General features: G+C 46.0%; 1 pseudogene; it reads right to left on the reverse strand.

Annotated features, from left to right (window-relative positions):
• Positions 1–347: 347 nt before the first annotated feature.
• On the reverse strand, positions 348–1,150 carry LOC114660087 (transmembrane protein 203-like; annotated as a pseudogene).
• Between the last annotated feature and the right edge of the window lie 12,248 nt (positions 1,151–13,398).

Raw genomic sequence — 13,398 nt, forward strand, 5'->3', positions numbered from 1 at the left:
TAAAAAGTAAAAAACAAGTCTCTCATACATCACTCGCAAAATAACAGGTGGGCACGCTTTTATTTTATGACTGAGACTTATTTATTTTATTTTTTTTTTAAATTATCGCTCTACTTTATTTACAGTATATACAGAAAGAAAAGCAAAAACACAAAAGCTGAACAGAACAAGTTTAAAATCAAAAAGTGATGTCACTGAGAAGGCCGGTGCCACAGTGGGGCTTGCAGGATTCCTCCAAATGACGGCTCCCACTTTAAATTTCTTAAGTGTCATTTCCCCATTCTTGTGTCCAAGTGGAGCCTTGGACAAAAAAACAAACGTGATAACTGCGCTGTGACAGCCTGACGTTCCCATAGAAGAATCTATACAAGGGCCCAAATTCCAACACCAGAATTTTCCAGAAGCCAAGAGTCACAGCTGACCTTCCAAACCCCAACCCACTTGTAAAACTGGACAAAGCATTCAATGTTCTCCTTGATGATGACAAAGAGTACCTTCCCACCTGGATCCTCCATCTCAAAATCAGGCCCAGAACTCGGCCTGCAGGCTCCTAATTCACACGGCAGGCTCGAATCATGAGAAACTGTAGGAGGATGAAGAGCGGGGAGATGATCAAGCCATACCACAGCTCACTGGACTGCTGCACCAGTTTCCGGCAGAGCAACATCTCAAAAACAAACTTGAGGCTGAGGACGGTGATGATCCAGATGAGTCTCAGCACAGCCGGACATTTCTCCCCTTCCTGGTACAGCTGGATGGACACGATGGTAGGTGAAGTAGGTGCTGAGACCATCTGCAGCAAACAGAGGACCAAAGACACCCCTGCAGCTGAGATCCGGCTCAGGGAGATCAACCTTCACCACTACCAGAACAGAGAAGACCAACAAGGCTCCAAGGTGGAGAAACATCTCAAAGGTGGCAAAGCCGAGCCATTGCACCAACTCTCGCGCGGAGAACAACATGGTGATTCAGGAGATGCTGCCTTTTAGTCCCGACAACATCTGAGACCTGCGTGTGCAGGTCTGCAGCTATACTAGACCACCCTGGGCTGAAGCCGAGATTTCCTCTTTTTCAAGGACATTTTTCTCCAGTCCTTGGACAATTAGCTCTCGACAATCGTTCAGCTCACTTCGGCTCCATTTTCTTCCAGGCGGCAGCCAACCAAGAGACTTATTTTTATTACTTTTTAGCACACTTAATATAAGCATGGTTTTTAAAAACTATTTTTTATATACATATATTATTTTCAACTTTTCAGTCTTGGGTTTGTTTTAGTATAATTTTGTAATCAATATTTGAACACTTCCTTTAATATTGCTATCTGTTACTAGCGCCATCTATTGGTGAAATCTTGAACTATTCTTCATATGAAAATTTAATTTCTTAATTAACATGGATTAATTGATCAATTAGTGAAACTGATTATTGATTCATGTATTGTCATCAGAAGTGGGTAAGTGAGCAAAATGTCAAGTCATTTAGGCAATAGGAAGTGGGTTAAATATCGATTACAAGATTTGTACCAGATAACAAACAGGTGAAGTTAAAAGAAGCGTGGTGGTAATAATAATAATAATATCCATCCATTATCCAACCCGCTATATCCTGTCACGGAAGTCTGCTGGAGCCAATCCCAGTCAGCACAGTGCACAAGGCAGAAAATCTATCTATCTATCTATCTATCTATCTATCTATCTATCTATCTATCTATCTATCTATCTATCTATCTATCTATCTATCTATCTATCTATCTATCTATCTATCTAAGAGAGACCCCTTTCCAGGTAGGTGTCAAAGAGAACAGTAGCAGTCATCTGGTCCTGTTTATGCTCAGGAGGGTCTAATCCCCAAGGGCGCTATATAAAAAACATTTATTATTATTACCATCAAGGGTGGCTCTGGGGTCAGGGGTCTGCTCTGACAATCAGAAAGTTGCCAGTTTTGAATCCCATAAATGCCAGAAGTGGACCCTTAACCTGCAATTGTGCCGTCCTGGGTGTGATGTTAATTTGCATGTGGACCCTCCAAGCTGCAGGGAAAAAAAACCTGGGGGTTGGTGGCAGAATTGTCACTCCAGCCACCATAAAAATCCTCCCAGTGTTCCATTCCATCTGAACTAGTGTGGTGCTGAGGTGTCACCCGTCACATGGCTGCACTCAACTGTGGTCCTAATCTGGGATCCTGAGGTGGTTTGTCATGTGGTGGGTGCGGCAATGCGCTACTGTAGATCTGCAGGTGCTCCTAACCTCTCTCTATCATCATCCATTGTAGACACATGCCTGCTATCACACACGAGCCATGACTTATTGCTGCTATTAAATCCCCACCCCCCTAATTTGAGCTCCACCTCCAAGAAGGTGCTGGATTGCTTTGGATTGGTCACACTCAGTGAACCCGCCCAAACTGAAGTCATGTTCTGAGCACATCACATCAACATCTGGCCAGCCCCCCAGCAACTCCTGACATGGTCAGGTGACGAGATCAGCAAGTTTGGCATCCCCTGCAACTGGAAGTCGTGTAATGTGACATCAGCCGACATCCTGTCTGATTTCACTAATATTCAGGTTTGCCTCCTAAGCGTCTGACACTCCCAGCCCAGAGCTCAATTCCTTCTAAACTGTGTTGTAACTAAGTGGGGTAGCTGGGGGGGGGGGGGGGGGGGGGGTTGTTGGGAGAGGAGTCTACGTGGTTTTATTTATTATTAAGAAGGGAATGAGAGTGGAAATGGTGTCCTCATTCCCAAAACTCCATTAAGCTTCATTATGACTGTTGACCTTTTATGTAGCCTGATAGCTCTGTGATGTTGGCATTTATATGGTGGGGGTGGGGGGGGGGGGGGGGGACTACTTATTATTTTTTTGCACCAGGGCTTCTAGTTGCACAATTGTGAGGCTTTGGCCTCCCAAGGAGATTGCCAGGCTGATCGGCACCTGAATGGCAATGCGGAAGCTAACATTTTGGGGGGCCGCCTCACAAGTGGGCACTCCGAGGGGCCAGCGCTTTAGGACTCCCTCGTCTCTTCAATAAATTACCCCGGGCTCCAGAATGATTTCCGAAGTAAGTATACAGTTTACACCCATTTTATTGTTCTCTGAATGAAACAAAGCAATTTTAGCATCATAAATCCAGCGAGCAATAACCCAGAAAAGTAATTGCACAGCGGCCGCCGCAGCCGAGCGCCTTCTCTCTGCGTCTATTTATACAGATGCTGTCTTCGCCTTCAAAAGTGCGTCCTCTTCATCACGGCGAGAACAAGTTTACACAAATTGCCCTCATCCACTGAAGAATCCCCCTTGAGTAAAGCTCTGAAAAATGCTGTTTATTTAATGCTCTTTCATTTATTTTTCATTTCTTCGGGCTTTGCCTGCTGCATAGGGAACAGGATTTTGCATTTCGCTTCCCTCATTTCCTCCTCTCCCGCTTGCCAGAGGCTTGGCCGCAGGGCCAGTCGCCACCGTTAGGTCGAGCCACTTTGTCACCTGGGGACGCTCGATGTGAGTGACGTGGAGCAGATGGTCAAGACGGGCAGATGAACGCATCGCGGGGTCAGCCTCCACACAATGAGACGGGAGATGCTGGCTCTGCCGCCATCGCACATTGCAGTGAGAAATGAAGCACTTTGCGGCCTGCCCGGAATCAGATGAAGAATTAGAAAATGGTGAGAATGCCAAGAAGGGCCGGAACGACACAGCAGGGAGGCTTGTAGGGGCTGCGAGAGCCGAGGAGACCGAAAACAGTTTCTTTAATTGTCAGAGGGGAGGGAGGCACGGTGGCGCAGTACATAGTGCTGCCATCTCATAACCCTGTCTTCCTGGACTTTCTCTCCAAGCCTGCCGAGACTTTTCCAAATGTACCCCCCAGGACATGCATATTGGATGAACAGCTGACTCAAAATAGTCCCGCACACGGTGGCACTGGGCTTGTTACTGCTCTGTCACAGCTCGGCAGTCCTGTGCCCACACACAATCTCCCCAAGCTTCTTAGTTTTTTTTCACTTTGTCCAGGTTTTCCACTTGCACCCTACAGACACACCCGTCAGATTAAAGAATGAGTTCTCAGGAGTCTGATGCTGTCGGATTTCTCTGAAATTTTACATTCCTGACTCTTTTACTTCCTAGTAGTCTGATCCCGTCAGTATTCAGTGTCTTAATTCCATCAGATTTAATAAACCTTCCAGTAGTCTGATTATGTTGCATTTTATTGTCATACAAGATGGCTGATCCTGAAAGCTTTGCTTATCCTGTAAGTTGATTTCCCAGGTGTCTGATGTCTTTGCAGATTCGTCCCCTTAATAGCTGACACCGCTGTCCCACATTTTGTCTTATAATGGAACCACACAATCCAGCAAACTGCCATTACAGAAACAGGATTTTTAGAGTGTACTGTAATTCAACAGGCACTCGCAGATCAAAGACTTGCGTGTTAGATCACTAGCCCGTGCACGATGGCGCAGAGTTCACCGCGGCCGTCTCACTGCTCTCGTGACCGCGCACGATGGCGCAGCTTTCACCGCGGCCGTCTCCCTGCTCTCGTGCCGGCGCATGATGGCGCAGAGCTTACCGCGGCCGTCTCCCTGCTCTCGTGCCCGCGCACGATGGCGCAGAGTTCACCACGGCCGTCTCCCTGCTCTCGTGACCGCGAGTGATGGCGCAGAGTTCACGACGGCCGTCTCCCTGCTCTCGTGCCCGCGCACGATGGCGCAGAGTTCACCACGGCCGTCTCCCTGCTCTCGTGCCCGCGTATGATAGCGCAGAGTTCACCGCGGCCGTCTCACTACTCTCGTGACCGCGCACATTCTCCCCAGGCCTGCTTTTGTTTTTTTACTTTCTCGTATACGAAGTATTGGGAATGTATTGTAATCAAAAATTCGATCTCGAGAAGTTTTAGACCTCCCTGAGTCCGAAAATACCATTTTTGGAATTCTGTCTGTACGTGTGTGTGTGTAGATAGATAGATACTTTATTAATCCCAAGGGGAAATATGTATGTATGTAAACACGATAACTTGAGTACGCTTTTACTTAGGTCAACCAAATTTTGCGTACAAGTATTAGGCACAAAACGTGAATTTCTATCAACTTCTGAGCTATTTTCGTTAGCCGGAAGTCATACTTTACCTAAAACGTTTCCCAAAAAATATTAAAAATGTGATTATTTCACATCATAGTATGGTAAAGCACCACATTCTAAGCATTTTTATCCCTTTGCATTCATTCGTAAAAGGACCCGTTTTCAAGATAATCGCAATTTTCTGTTTGACGTTCAAATGGTAATACATGCATACATATCTGAGAACGGTTTTGCTTTACATAGACGGAATTTTGTGTACAAGTATTACATTACGCACATTACTAAAGTCAATTGTAACCTTTGCCCATTTCCGCTTACTGTAAGTGGTAATTTAGCTGAATTGCTCGCCAAAATAAAATTATCATGGCAATTTTTTTTTATTAATGCAGCTGCAGATTCCGATTTATTCAACTTTACTTTTATAATAATTGTTTAATACATTATTAATTTGATTTGTTGTTGATGTTTCCTTAATATGCATAGTATAAAAATATAATAATTGTCTTGCGGTTTACTCCTCAAATATCCATCCCCATATCTGAGTATACGAGAAAGTCGATGTCTCCCGAATTTTTCTTCTCCTCGCGTACGCCTTGGATGAACTGACGATGCGTACACTGTGCGAGTATCCGTGAGGGCATGTCCTGCCTTGAGCCCCATGTCACTGGGATTAACACTATGGATGGATATGAAAGAATAGTTTAGGGGGACGAAGAAGAAGTCACCCGGCACATTGCGTGAGGACCCTGATCAGGACATCGAGTCGCTCGCGTAACCAAGGCATATCAGTCCAGCGCAGTCGGGTGAGGCAGGCGCAGTCTCTTTTTAACCGGCCACTACTATCGCCCCAAAGGATTCATCAGATAACACTCCAGTAAATAATCGCCGGGTTTTCCTCAAGGTCAAAATGTAATCATTATTATGGCCTCACTGTAGCAATTAAGCGACGTTTCCGCAGCCCGGCAAAGCCGGCAGCAGCCTGTAATTCCGACTTAATCACGGACCAGAAAAGTACAGATGAGCGCGCATCATTGCTAAGAACGGCTCATTTGAGAATTGCGGCAAAAACGCTTCCTGTTTGTTTGCGGTGGGGTCCACGGAATCAAAAGGCTGCCAGTGCAAGCGCCTGGCACACCTGGGCACGACCCGTCTCGCTCAACTCACTCTCTCTCTGTGTCCCCGCACGCGCACACCGCCACACTCGCGCACGCACAGATCTAAATGTCAGCGGAGCTCTTTATTTATAACTGCTGCACGCCCCGCAGCTCAATACACAATAAAACATTTTCTGGTTGCCTTCTAGCGAACAAACATTGTGTCCCATGTTGCGACTAATTTCAAATGGAGTCCGCGTCAGAGAGCTAGAAAAACGGATGGGGGAAGAAAAAGAAGAAGAAGAAGAAGAAGAAGAAGAAGAAGAAGAAGAAGAAGAGACCGATTGCATGATGTTAGTCTTTTCGGATGCTGAAAGCAAGCTGACCCTACGAGCATTTTACTATGCTCAGTACAAAAGGCGCTATATAAAACTAATAATCAAGAGTGCACTCCATGAAAGCCTCAACCCCAAGCGCGCACATACACACACCATGAAGGCCATCTGTCGATGAGTAGGATTGCGATTTCCAGTGCTGAGACGTGATGAAATCAGCGATGTCCTCAAGTCTAACATGCCATCCAACTAGAAGTCGTGCAATGTGCTACGACTGGTGGATTTAGACTCGACTCGGGTAAACTGGGTTGACTCCTGCTGAGCCTGGCTAGGCTTGGATTGCTGGTTCTGTTTTAGTTCTGGGTTAACTGAGCTAAACTGGGACTACAAAAGTTGAGCCTGGCAAAGGGCAAGGACTGCCAAGTTAACTAAGCTAAACCTACTTCACGGATTGTGATCAGGTTTGTATCTATAATTTGCTTGAACATTCCGGTTGATTTTGCGACTTCTCTCATCATGCTAAGAATCATAGTTCTATCTATCTATCTATCTATCTATCTATCTATCTATCTATCTATCTATCTATCTATCTATCTATCTATCTATCTATCTATCTATCTATCTATTATCCTACCTACTACACTACACTGCTTACCTTTTCACAGTCTGGGAGGTGGCACTCAGGGGCGCATATATGACAGCTTATGCAGTATGTATGTCTTTGAATATATACTGTAGGTTAAAATATTTGTCAGCGTGAAGTTTTATCTATTGATCTGTTATATAGTGTCTTTCATATCTATCTATCATAACAAGAAGACAAGAGAAAGATAAACGTTTGGGGGATCCACCCTGAATATTGTCAATAAAGTGAGTTCTCACAAAAGACGGAGTCCCAATAGACTAACTGGGGAAGAGCAGTGAGGACTTTTATATTTACTGTGCGGGAAGAGGCGGAGCCATGTGGGGAGTGGCGGAAGTGAGGTCAGTAGGAGGGCGTGGTCTGGAGAAGAGGGCAGAATTGGCGTTGGCTTAACTGGGTTTCCCTTCTGTTTATCTGAAGAAGAGAAGTTAATGCACTTCATCAACCCTCGAGCTGACATCTTACACTCAGTTAAGCCCTCTGACTCCTATGTGCACGTGTGACACTATCTATCTATCTATCTATCTATCTATCTATCTATCTATCTATCTATCTATCTATCTATCTATCTATCTATCTATCTATCTATCTATCTATCTATCTATCTATCTATCGTAGTTCACTAGATGGAGTAATACATTTGCACTAATCCAAGGGAGAGGGGGTGGGCTGAAGGGAGGGTGAGGTGGAGGCGGGTGGGACCCTCCTCACTGTCTCACTTCTACACAGCCGGAGCTGCGGCGGACAGCTAGTCTAAAATAATGAAAGGTGAAGGTCTCAGTCATGTTGATCTCTCAGGCCACCAAAACATTTTGACAGTGTTCTCAGAAAAATCAACAGTTTTGGAAACGTCTGCTGTGGCAGAATGAGAGCAGAAACAATTCATGATATTCAATAATGGGTGTAATTAACAGTAAGAATCAGCTCCTCATTAAGAGGCTAGTCGGAGTGAAACTGGTTGGAGTTTGAAGCGCCAGTTTAGCTGGTCATCTGTCGGCTCGTTTCACTTCTCATTTCTGTTTGAAGAAACGAATCAAATCAGAGGACTGAATCCTTCAAAACAGGGCTATGAAAATGAAATGAAAAGGAGTTCATTAGCAGTGAAAACTGCTCACTGATTAGCAAGACAATCAGAATGAAAACCTGCAGCCACTGCGACCCTCCTGTCCCGTTGTTAGATACCCCTGGTATAGAATGCCAGTGTCAGTGTGGTATTTCAGTTTTTGAATTGTAATAATTTGGCAGAGATTCCTAACGTCCTGCTTCAGCTTTGTCATTCTGGAGTGTTGAGGAATAAAAATGAATTTCAATAATTTTAGCACAAGGCTAAAGCGAAGGGTCTGAGGACTTTCAGCTGGTGCTCTAGCTAATTGTACAAGCAGTTGTTGGAAAAACAGCCTGGGGTGTCAAACGCCATCCACGGTTTATAATGAACTCAACCTCAAGGGGGCACTGCTGACCCTGAGCTGCATAAGTGGGCTACGATGTGAATGGAAGAAGGATAAACTGGCACTGCTGAGCACGGTTGTGTGTGTGGACATCTATCTGCACCATCATCCAATCTGCAATGGACTGGCGCCAGGGCCGTCTTAATGCATGGGCACGCTGGGCAGTTGCCCCATGCTAACCTATGTATGTTGTGACTTGCAGAGTGGTTGTGTAGGTGGGTGCCTCAGTGTGCTGCTTTGCCTGGGGGCCTATAATGCTGTTAAGTCGGCCCTGACTGCACACGCCTGCTTTGTTATTTCTTTCGTGGGTTTGTGTCTTCTGCTTTAGCCCCAATACAGTATGGCCAACGGATGATGTTGTGTGAATAGGAAGCCACTGAAGGGTCCTGCCTGATGGATTTAATGCATTCCTTCAAGTCAAGAAATAAACCATACAGTAAGGGGGGCACACTGCTGGGCACAGCTCAGGGTGGACTGACATGAAGTAGCACAGGAGTCATTTGAACCCGAACACTTCTGGGAAGAGCACCACAAAAAGGAGGCTTGACAGATAAAGCAAATCTGGCAGCAACGGGCACGAGACTGGTGGGGGGTGGTGCTTGGTATGGTGCCCTTATACACAGACGTGCACCCACTCAGTTTGGACTCAGCAATTAACCAACAAGACACGGTTTTTGGAATGAGAAGATAAAATGTGAATATCAAAGAAATAAAACACAAAGACACGGGGAGAACACGCAAACTGCACACGGGTACTTGCCAGGCCGAAACGTGAAGTCCGGCTGAGGGGCCAACACCCCCGTAATGTCCGTCTGGCTGCCGATTATTACAGGCAGACCCTACAGTAACACAGCCAGGGGTCCCCCCAACTGGACTGAGCAGCCTGGGGCACAAGAAAAGGCAAACGTGCAGAAGACACGGGCATCCACTTCACATAATGATCAACTATTAAATACAATTATTCAAACAAATCAATTTGAATTTATTATTAGAAATTTGCATGAAATCACCGTGATATCATACCACTACTGTGAACAACGATCAATGTAATTATAAATGCTTTTCCTTTGAATAGGTTTCAAAGTACAATTTTAATTAAAGTTCAATTACACACACAAAGCATAACTCTCATATTACTAAAGGACACATCGTAATTAGGAATATATACTTTTAATTGTAATTTGTAAAATTGTAATTGTGTGATAATTGAGGTTCGTAATCAACTATGATTTATAATTATACTGGAAGCACTGGCTTTATCTACAAAAGTTATAGAGTTTAGTGAAGAATACTAAATTAACCCTTTCCATAATTTAAGGTGGCACAGCAGGTATCAAGGTGGCACAGCGGGCAGCATTGCCACCTCCCAGCCTAAGACCACACTACTTTGTTTTCATTTAAACTAAATGATCTTCATCCACACACATCATTTACAAATGTATCTCTGCCCGCCCCAAAGGGCATGTGAGAGTGCCACTTGTCTACGCTGGGCATGTGCACATTGGCGGAAAATTCCTTGAATAGATGGAAATGCCACCAGCTTCCAAATTTACCAAAAAAAAGTGAACGTGCCATTCAGTGTTGAAACTTCTGAATATTCAGGTATGCCATGTTTGGCCTTTCCAGTTGAGGTGAACTCACTTTAGACAGAAGGTGATGGTGGTCCGTGGCTCTGCTGGTGTCGGGCAAGTTGACTGCTGGGATTTCTGTCTCCTGTGGCTTTCATGACTTTTCCAGCGATTTTCAGCTACAGTAGATAACCTCAGTGAGTCAAAGGCAGTCATGCCACACTGCCAAGGGGTGACTCGAGTGTGGTTTGTTAGAGTGGGTGGCGAGACAAATCATACTCGAGTCACCCCTTGGCAGTGTGGCATGGTGAATGGAGCACGATCATTAAAATGAGGAGAGTCCCCCCTGGGATAATTGAGCGAGATTGTTAGAGCAGGAGGGGGACTGACCGTGACCCTCTACCAATATTAACAATAGCAACTCGCGACCCACCGGTGGCAGCCCAGAACCCAGAAGTGGTTGAGAAGCGCTGATGTCGTCTGAAACACCCAGCGACTCGCTCAGACCGGTCTCGACCAGTTTGATTTTGCCTTTAAACGTGGGGGCGGGGCTCTGTGTGCATTGACAGCTGACAACCAATGAGCTCTCAGTGAGGAGTACAATGCATCGAATGTCCTGACGAGGAATAAGAAACACAGTGGGGGGCTTTCGGACCTCACAGGCAGAGGAGAAGCTCACGAGAAAAAAAAAAAAAGTGAAATGGCTGTAACTGTAAACCCCTCACAGGGGCATCGGCTCTGACTGGCAGAATGTAGTGTGAGGGGGTCGCAATACTTTGGAAATGTGACACTCTGATGGAAAGAGATGACGCAGTCACTGGGGGACATCTGATTACACAACAAGAAGTCGCATAATGTGACATTGGTCATGTCATGGCACGCCATTTAGCTCGATGGCACATGCTTTTTCGCCGACATACCTGCCAGTTCTTTGATCCTCACACTGACCCCGAGTTTGTCATCATGACGTGGAGTGACAGGGACCGGTAGAGCTGGTGGCCATGTCTCATTCACTTCACTGCTGGTCCGCGGAGGTCCTCCAGTGCCGCAGTATCTTTTGTTTTTCTCTTCTGCATCAGAATGTTTAGTTTAAACTCAAGTGACGTCTTCTCTGCACGTGCATCACACATTTATGAGTGTAACGGGGGCTTTTCTGCCATTAACAGTTTATGCAGGAAAGGCGCTATATCTACCATTTATCTGCTGTAACCACATGCCTGCTGTCTGTGTTAATGTTGATGTGCGCGCCATCCCACCTCGCTGTGAAAATCTCCGCCCCTACTTTGAGCTCCGCCTTCACGGCCTGCTTTGGATTGGTCACACTCAGTGAACCCGCCCACATTTATGTCCGGTTCCTTTACATTTGACATCAATACTCGGCTCTGCAAGACTGTGCCAGGCAGGACACAACTTAAGGGGGGTTATACAGCCAGGCTAAGACCCCCACCGCCCCCCCCCCATTATCAAGTTGACACCACCCACCCAAGCTGTCAGGTGTACTGTTACTTATTGGATTTTTAGGACTTTATTACACCACACATTATAACACTCTCAAATGTGGTGCCCACTGTGATCATTTTGGAATGTTTCTCCAACTGTGCCACCTGGAGCTCCAGAATGACCATGTTTCCTCATTTTCTCATCCAAGGGTGAATCAACTGTGCCCACCAATATAATGGTATATCCTAATCCATACCACCTATATATAAGTGGCACCTGAAAATAGGTGAAGTTGGACGTGTTTACCAACCTGGTGGAATGCAAAGCCTTTATGGCAAAGGATTCCAGGCAGCTTCACTGATTGGTAGCCCCCAACAGGGTGACCAACTTTTAACCCATATTCATCCAACTGATCCCTCCAATAGATCTGCACCAAGCTGGCATCTGAAGTGCCATCCATTGGAGTGACGGGGAGCCTTTAATGCAGGTGGCAAAAGCTAAGAAGCACCTCAAGGAGAAAAAGCAGCCAAGTTTCAAGCTGGCTGTGCCAGCATTGCAAGCTCAGGCCCCGCGGACTGCCCCCTGTTGGTTGATGAGTGAGCTCCCCCATCCCACCCCCGGTCTTCCATGGTGTGTTAACGCGTTGGCACACAACAAGTGGAAGGCTTCCCGAGGAGCCCTGCTAATAATTTCACGCCTCAGAAGGCCCTGTTTTAAATGCAAATCGGATAACGGCGCCACAGCTCGTGGCACAGCCTCGGGCACCGTAATTAGGATTTGGAGTCTTGAAAGGCAAAGAAATAATTAAAAGCACAAGCCTCGACTCCTGGTGGTGCCACTCGCTCGCGGGCTGGACGGCCGCACTGATTGCAGCTGAAGTTTCTCTTGTTCACGTCACGCTCAACATAATTGTTCTGCTTAGCCACTTAAGAAACATCCGTAGACAGAAGTTGTGTTTTAAAAAACAGAGCTTTGGCAACGAGAGCCAATGCCACAGAGCACACTGGCAGTGACTTGGCATCTCCGAGTTTGTGGTGCCCATCCTGGCAGTGGGCTCATTTTAGTAAATGGACAGAGCAGAGAGTGTGAAGTACAATAGAAAGAAAGAAAGAAATGAAGCAGGTAGGGGTGAGGTAAGGAATGGCAAAGAGGTGTGTGGGGGGTCCATTGCCACCTTTGTTTGTGGTGCCCAGCCTGGAAGATGGATGACCAGCAAGCATTCATTCTAGTCTATTGATATGGAGGTAAGATGATGAAATACAATAAAAACAACTGGTATGGGAAAGGGTGGGCATAATGGGTAGGGTCACTGCCACCATGCAGTGTGGTGCCCGCCCTGGCACAGGCTGCCACTGGAAAGAAGTTGTTTTGGACAAAAGATGAACAGCAGGGTCAGTAGTGTGCAATGAAAGACAAGTTTGGGGGAGGGTTGGGGCAAGGATTGGCATGATGGTTAGGGTCACTGCCACCTTTTCTTGGAGGTGGTGGGTTTTACCATGGCATGACGATGATGATGGGGGTCCAGTGCAGTCAGAATGACATCACCTGAATTGCTAGTAAATTGTAATGAAGAGAAACAGTCATCAAGAAGGCTTGATGGTAGTGCCATGTTTCCTGTGTGTGGCGTCTGATTTTATTGGCTCAACTGATGCCAGGCTTGTCTTGCCTGTGAGCATAAAATGTGCCCATTGGCATCTACAATTTAAATATGCAGTAACTGCTAAGAGTAGAGTTTCCCTGTGGCTACTTATGCCACTGTGTACCCAACAGAAGACTTGGCGTCTAAAGTTATCATGCCATC

This window comes from Erpetoichthys calabaricus, chromosome 11 (genome assembly GCF_900747795.2).
Source record: "Erpetoichthys calabaricus chromosome 11, fErpCal1.3, whole genome shotgun sequence".
Taxonomy (NCBI): domain Eukaryota; kingdom Metazoa; phylum Chordata; class Cladistia; order Polypteriformes; family Polypteridae; genus Erpetoichthys; species Erpetoichthys calabaricus.